This window comes from Phaseolus vulgaris, chromosome 10, assembly GCF_051622355.1.
Source record: "Phaseolus vulgaris cultivar YP4 chromosome 10, ASM5162235v1, whole genome shotgun sequence".
NCBI classification, from domain to species: domain Eukaryota; kingdom Viridiplantae; phylum Streptophyta; class Magnoliopsida; order Fabales; family Fabaceae; genus Phaseolus; species Phaseolus vulgaris.
The window spans coordinates 15,526,501-15,532,500 of record NC_143507.1 but is presented as its reverse complement, the minus strand read 5'-3'; the positions used below and the strand labels follow the sequence as shown (position 1 = coordinate 15,532,500).

Sequence of the window (6,000 nt, the reverse complement as noted above, 5' to 3'; positions counted from 1 at the left end):
CAAGCGTTGCGCGATCAATACCTATATGGGTTTGCAGGTGGGCTTCAGTTTCAAAATAGTTGGACCTCGAACGCGATAACTCGCTACACAACACTATTTCACGATCGTTTTTGTAGGTACTTTAAGATTTTTATTTAGAGCTCAGCAAATTGATTTTTGAGCCAATTTTTTTTGTGGTATCTTCGTTTAGTGTATATTTGATGGATGAGACCTTACATTGAAGAGAAGAGTGATAGATTTGGAGTTGGCAAAAATTAGCGTGACAAAACTTCAAACGATCATAACTTTTGATAGAGAAGTCGGATTGAGACGCATAAAAAATGAAAGTTGTTCGAAAAAAAAAAAGCACAAAAAAGGTGAACTCATGGTTTGACTGTCTAGGCCAGGAAGAGGAAGAAAAACATAACACAAAAAAGAAGTGCAACACGAGGACTTCCCAGGAGGTCACCCATCCTAGTACTACTCTCGCCCAAGCACGCTTGACTGCGGATTTCTGATGGGATCCGGTGCATTAGTGCTGGTATGATCGCACCTGCCAAGCGTTGCGCGATCAATACCTATATGGGTTTGCAGGTGGGCTTCAGTTTCAAAATAGTTGGACCTCGAACGCGATAACTCGCTACACAACACTATTTCACGATCGTTTTTGTAGGTACTTTAAGATTTTTATTTAGAGCTCAGCAAAAAAAAAAAAACACAAAAAAGGTGAACTCATGGTTTGACTGTCTAGGCCAGGAAGAGGAAGAAAAACATAACACAAAAAAGAAGTGCAACACGAGGACTTCCCAGGAGGTCACCCATCCTAGTACTACTCTCGCCCAAGCACGCTTGACTGCGGAGTTCTGATGGGATCCGGTGCATTAGTGCTGGTATGATCGCACCTGCCAAGCGTTGCGCGATCAATACCTATATGGGTTTGCAGGTGGGCTTCAGTTTCAAAATAGTTGGACCTCGAACGCGATAACTCGCTACACAACACTATTTCACGATCGTTTTTGTAGGTACTTTAAGATTTTTATTTAGAGCTCAGCAAAAAAAAAAAAAGCACAAAAAAGGTGAACTCATGGTTTGACTGTCTAGGCCAGGAAGAGGAAGAAAAACATAACACAAAAAAGAAGTGCAACACGAGGACTTCCCAGTGTACTACTCTCGCCCAAGCACGCTTAACTGCGGAGTTCTGATGGGATCCGGTGCATTAGTGCTGGTATGATCGCACCTGCCAAGCGTTGCGCGATCAATACCTATATGGGTTTGCAGGTGGGCTTCAGTTTCAAAATAGTTGGACCTCGAACGCGATAACTCGCTACACAACACTATTTCACGATCGTTTTTGTAGGTACTTTAAGATTTTTATTTAGAGCTCAGCAAAAAAAAAAAAAAGCACAAAAAAGGTGAACTCATGGTTTGACTGTCTAGGCCAGGAAGAGGAAGAAAAACATAACACAAAAAAGAAGTGCAACACGAGGACTTCCCAGGAGGTCACCCGTCCTAGTACTACTCTCGCCCAAGCGCGCTTCACTGCGGAGTTCTGATGGGATCCGGTGCATTAGTGCTGGTATGATCGCACCTGCCAAGCGTTGCGCGATCAATACCTATATGGGTTTGCAGGTGGGCTTCAGTTTCAAAATAGTTGGACCTCGAACGCGATAACTCGCTACACAACACTATTTCACGATCGTTTTTGTAGGTACTTTAAGATTTTTATTTAGAGCTCAGCAAAAAAAAAAAAAAGCACAAAAAAGGTGAACTCATGGTTTGACTGTCTAGGCCAGGAAGAGGAAGAAAAACATAACACAAAAAAGAAGTGCAACACGAGGACTTCCCAGGAGGTCACCCATCCTAGTACTACTCTCGTCCAAGCACGCTTGACTGCGGTGTTCTGATGGGATCCGGTGCATTAGTGCTGGTATGATCGCACCTGACAAGCGTTGCGCGATCAATACCTATATGGGTTTGCAGGTGGGCTTCAGTTTCAAAATAGTTGGACCTCGAACGCGATAACTCGCTACACAACACTATTTCACGATCGTTTTTGTAGGTACTTTAAGATTTTTATTTAGAGCTCAGCAAAAAAAAAAAAAAAGCACAAAAAAGGTGAACTCATGGTTTGACTGTCTAGGCCAGGAAGAGGAAGAAAAACATAACACAAAAAAGAAGTGCAACACGAGGACTTCCCAGGAGGTCACCCATCCTAGTACTACTCTCGCCCGAGCAGGCTTAACTGCGGAGTTCTGATGGGATCCGGTGCATTAGTGCTGGTATGATCGCACCTGCCAAGCGTTGCGCGATCAATACCTATATGGGTTTGCAGGTGGGCTTCAGTTTCAAAATAGTTGGACCTCGAACGCGATAACTCGCTACACAACACTATTTCACGATCGTTTTTGTAGGTACTTTAAGATTTTTATTTAGAGCTCAGCAAAAAAAAAAAAAAGCACAAAAAAGGTGAACTCATGGTTTGACTGTCTAGGCCAGGAAGAGGAAGAAAAACATAACACAAAAAAGAAGTGCAACACGAGGACTTCCCAGGAGGTCACCCATCCTAGTACTACTCTCGCCCAAGCGCGCTTAACTGCGGAGTTCTGATGGGATCCGGTGCATTAGTGCTGGTATGATCGCACCTGCCAAGCGTTGCGCGATCAATACCTATATGGGTTTGCAGGTGGGCTTCAGTTTCAAAATAGTTGGACCTCGAACGCGATAACTCGCTACACAACACTATTTCACAATCGTTTTTGTAGGTACTTTAAGATTTTTATTTAGAGCTCAGCAAAAAAAAAAAAAGCACAAAAAAGGTGAACTCATGGTTTGACTGTCTAGGCCAGGAAGAGGAAGAAAAACATAACACAAAAAAGAAGTGCAACACGAGGACTTCCCAGGAGGTCACCCATCCTAGTACTACTCTCGCCCAAGCACGCTTGACTGCGGAGTTCTGATGGGATCCGGTGCATTAGTGCTGGTATGATGGCACCTGCCAAGCGTTGCGCGATCAATACCTATATGGGTTTGCAGGTGGGCTTCAGTTTCAAAATAGTTGGACCTCGAACGCGATAACTCGCTACACAACACTATTTCACGATCGTTTTTGTAGGTACTTTAAGATTTTTATTTAGAGCTTAGCAAAAAAAAAAAAAGCACAAAAAAGGTGAACTCATGGTTTGACTGTCTAGGCCAGGAAGAGGAAGAAAAACATAACACAAAAAAGAAGTGCAACACGAGGACTTCCCAGGAGGTCACCCATCCTAGTACTACTCTCGCCCAAGCACGCTTGACTGCGGAGTTCTGATGGGATCCGGTGCATTAGTGCTGGTATGATCGCACCTGCCAAGCGTTGCGCGATCAATACCTATATGGGTTTGCAGGTGGGCTTCAGTTTCAAAATAGTTGGACCTCGAACGCGATAACTCGCTACACAACACTATTTCACGATCGTTTTTGTAGGTACTTTAAGATTTTTATTTAGAGCTCAGCAAAAAAAAAAAAAAGCACAAAAAAGGTGAACTCATGGTTTGACTGTCTAGGCCAGGAAGAGGAAGAAAAACATAACACAAAAAAGAAGTGCAACACGAGGACTTCCCAGGAGGTCACCCATCCTAGTACTACTCTCGCCCAAGCACGCTTGACTGCGGAGTTCTGATGGGATCCGGTGCATTAGTGCTGGTATGATCGCACCTGCCAAGCGTTGCGCGATCAATACCTATATGGGTTTGCAGGTGGGCTTCAGTTTCAAAATAGTTGGACCTCGAACGCGATAACTCGCTACACAACACTATTTCACGATCGTTTTTGTAGGTACTTTAAGATTTTTATTTAGAGCTCAGCAAAAAAAAAAAAAAGCACAAAAAAGGTGAACTCATGGTTTGACTGTCTAGGCCAGGAAGAGGAAGAAAAACATAACACAAAAAAGAAGTGCAACACGAGGACTTCCCAGGAGGTCACCCATCCTAGTACTACTCTCGTCCAAGCACGCTTGACTGCGGTGTTCTGATGGGATCCGGTGCATTAGTGCTGGTATGATCGCACCTGACAAGCGTTGCGCGATCAATACCTATATGGGTTTGCAGGTGGGCTTCAGTTTCAAAATAGTTGGACCTCGAACGCGATAACTCGCTACACAACACTATTTCACGATCGTTTTTGTAGGTACTTTAAGATTTTTATTTAGAGCTCAGCAAAAAAAAAAAAAAAGCACAAAAAAGGTGAACTCATGGTTTGACTGTCTAGGCCAGGAAGAGGAAGAAAAACATAACACAAAAAAGAAGTGCAACACGAGGACTTCCCAGGAGGTCACCCATCCTAGTACTACTCTCGCCCGAGCAGGCTTAACTGCGGAGTTCTGATGGGATCCGGTGCATTAGTGCTGGTATGATCGCACCTGCCAAGCGTTGCGCGATCAATACCTCTATGGGTTTGCAGGTGGGCTTCAGTTTCAAAATAGTTGGACCTCGAACGCGATAACTCGCTACACAACACTATTTCACGATCGTTTTTGTAGGTACTTTAAGATTTTTATTTAGAGCTCAGCAAAAAAAAAAAAGCACAAAAAAGGTGAACTCATGGTTTGACTGTCTAGGCCAGGAAGAGGAAGAAAAACATAACACAAAAAAGAAGTGCAACACGAGGACTTCCCAGGAGGTCACCCATCCTAGTACTACTCTCGCCCGAGCGCGCTTGACTGCGGAGTTCTGATGGGATCCGGTGCATTAGTGCTGGTATGATCGCACCTGCCAAGCGTTGCGCGATCAATACCTATATGGGTTTGCAGGTGGGCTTCAGTTTCAAAATAGTTGGACCTCGAACGCGATAACTCGCTACACAACACTATTTCACGATCGTTTTTGTAGGTACTTTAAGATTTTTATTTAGAGCTCAGCAAAAAAAAAAAAAAGCACAAAAAAGGTGAACTCATGGTTTGACTGTCTAGGCCAGGAAGAGGAAGAAAAACATAACACAAAAAAGAAGTGCAACACGAGGACTTCCCAGGAGGTCACCCATCCTAGTACTACTCTCGCCCAAGAACGCTTAACTGCGCAGTTCTGATGGGATCCGGTGCATTAGTGCTGGTATGATGGCACCTGCCAAGCGTTGCGCGATCAATACCTATATGGGTTTGCAGGTGGGCTTCAGTTTCAAAATAGTTGGACCTCGAACGCGATAACTCGCTACACAACACTATTTCACGATCGTTTTTGTAGGTACTTTAAGATTTTTATTTAGAGCTCAGCAAAAAAAAAAAAAGCACAAAAAAGGTGAACTCATGGTTTGACTGTCTAGGCCAGGAAGAGGAAGAAAAACATAACACAAAAAAGAAGTGCAACACGAGGACTTCCCAGGAGGTCACCCATCCTAGTACTACTCTCGCCCAAGCACGCTTGACTGCGGAGTTCTGATGGGATCCGGTGCATTAGTGCTGGTATGATCGCACCTGCCAAGCGTTGCGCGATCAATACCTATATGGGTTTGCAGGTGGGCTTCAGTTTCAAAATAGTTGGACCTCGAACGCGATAACTCGCTACACAACACTATTTCACGATCGTTTTTGTAGGTACTTTAAGATTTTTATTTAGAGCTCAGCAAAAAAAAAAAAAAGCACAAAAAAGGTGAACTCATGGTTTGACTGTCTAGGCCAGGAAGAGGAAGAAAAACATAACACAAAAAAGAAGTGCAACACGAGGACTTCCCAGGAGGTCACCCATCCTAGTACTACTCTCGTCCAAGCACGCTTGACTGCGGTGTTCTGATGGGATCCGGTGCATTAGTGCTGGTATGATCGCACCTGACAAGCGTTGCGCGATCAATACCTATATGGGTTTGCAGGTGGGCTTCAGTTTCAAAATAGTTGGACCTCGAACGCGATAACTCGCTACACAACACTATTTCACGATCGTTTTTGTAGGTACTTTAAGATTTTTATTTAGAGCTCAGCAAAAAAAAAAAAAAAGCACAAAAAAGGTGAACTCATGGTTTGACTGTCTAGGCCAGGAAGAGGAAGAAAAACAT

At 43.8% G+C, this 6,000-nt stretch overlaps 14 non-coding genes and 2 pseudogenes across 14 annotated transcripts; all 16 read right to left on the bottom strand.

The window, feature by feature from the left end:
* Positions 1 to 415: 415 nt before the first annotated feature.
* On the bottom strand, positions 416 to 534 carry LOC150024571 (5S ribosomal RNA). Its single transcript, XR_016517057.1, has one exon. It is a non-coding gene; the product is annotated as a 5S ribosomal RNA (ribosomal RNA).
* Positions 535 to 764: 230 nt separating this feature from the next.
* On the bottom strand, positions 765 to 883 carry LOC150024570 (5S ribosomal RNA). Its single transcript, XR_016516908.1, has one exon. It is a non-coding gene; the product is annotated as a 5S ribosomal RNA (ribosomal RNA).
* Positions 884 to 1,114: 231 nt separating this feature from the next.
* Positions 1,115 to 1,218, bottom strand: LOC150024569 (5S ribosomal RNA; annotated as a pseudogene).
* Positions 1,219 to 1,450: 232 nt separating this feature from the next.
* On the bottom strand, positions 1,451 to 1,569 carry LOC150024568 (5S ribosomal RNA). Its single transcript, XR_016517071.1, has one exon. It is a non-coding gene; the product is annotated as a 5S ribosomal RNA (ribosomal RNA).
* A 232-nt stretch (positions 1,570 to 1,801) lies between these two features.
* On the bottom strand, positions 1,802 to 1,920 carry LOC150024567 (5S ribosomal RNA). The gene has a single exon (XR_016517098.1). It is a non-coding gene; the product is annotated as a 5S ribosomal RNA (ribosomal RNA).
* A 233-nt stretch (positions 1,921 to 2,153) lies between these two features.
* LOC150024566 (5S ribosomal RNA) lies at positions 2,154 to 2,272 on the bottom strand. The gene has a single exon (XR_016517031.1). It is a non-coding gene; the product is annotated as a 5S ribosomal RNA (ribosomal RNA).
* Positions 2,273 to 2,504: 232 nt separating this feature from the next.
* Positions 2,505 to 2,623, bottom strand: LOC150024565 (5S ribosomal RNA). The gene has a single exon (XR_016516964.1). It is a non-coding gene; the product is annotated as a 5S ribosomal RNA (ribosomal RNA).
* A 231-nt stretch (positions 2,624 to 2,854) lies between these two features.
* Positions 2,855 to 2,973, bottom strand: LOC150024564 (5S ribosomal RNA). Its single transcript, XR_016517067.1, has one exon. It is a non-coding gene; the product is annotated as a 5S ribosomal RNA (ribosomal RNA).
* A 231-nt stretch (positions 2,974 to 3,204) lies between these two features.
* On the bottom strand, positions 3,205 to 3,323 carry LOC150024563 (5S ribosomal RNA). Its single transcript, XR_016516907.1, has one exon. It is a non-coding gene; the product is annotated as a 5S ribosomal RNA (ribosomal RNA).
* A 232-nt stretch (positions 3,324 to 3,555) lies between these two features.
* LOC150024562 (5S ribosomal RNA) lies at positions 3,556 to 3,674 on the bottom strand. Its single transcript, XR_016516906.1, has one exon. It is a non-coding gene; the product is annotated as a 5S ribosomal RNA (ribosomal RNA).
* Positions 3,675 to 3,906: 232 nt separating this feature from the next.
* Positions 3,907 to 4,025, bottom strand: LOC150024561 (5S ribosomal RNA). The gene has a single exon (XR_016517097.1). It is a non-coding gene; the product is annotated as a 5S ribosomal RNA (ribosomal RNA).
* Positions 4,026 to 4,258: 233 nt separating this feature from the next.
* LOC150024560 (5S ribosomal RNA) lies at positions 4,259 to 4,377 on the bottom strand. The gene has a single exon (XR_016517030.1). It is a non-coding gene; the product is annotated as a 5S ribosomal RNA (ribosomal RNA).
* Positions 4,378 to 4,607: 230 nt separating this feature from the next.
* On the bottom strand, positions 4,608 to 4,726 carry LOC150024559 (5S ribosomal RNA). The gene has a single exon (XR_016517051.1). It is a non-coding gene; the product is annotated as a 5S ribosomal RNA (ribosomal RNA).
* Positions 4,727 to 4,958: 232 nt separating this feature from the next.
* LOC150024558 (5S ribosomal RNA) lies at positions 4,959 to 5,077 on the bottom strand (annotated as a pseudogene).
* Positions 5,078 to 5,308: 231 nt separating this feature from the next.
* On the bottom strand, positions 5,309 to 5,427 carry LOC150024557 (5S ribosomal RNA). The gene has a single exon (XR_016516905.1). It is a non-coding gene; the product is annotated as a 5S ribosomal RNA (ribosomal RNA).
* A 232-nt stretch (positions 5,428 to 5,659) lies between these two features.
* LOC150024556 (5S ribosomal RNA) lies at positions 5,660 to 5,778 on the bottom strand. The gene has a single exon (XR_016517096.1). It is a non-coding gene; the product is annotated as a 5S ribosomal RNA (ribosomal RNA).
* Between the last annotated feature and the right edge of the window lie 222 nt (positions 5,779 to 6,000).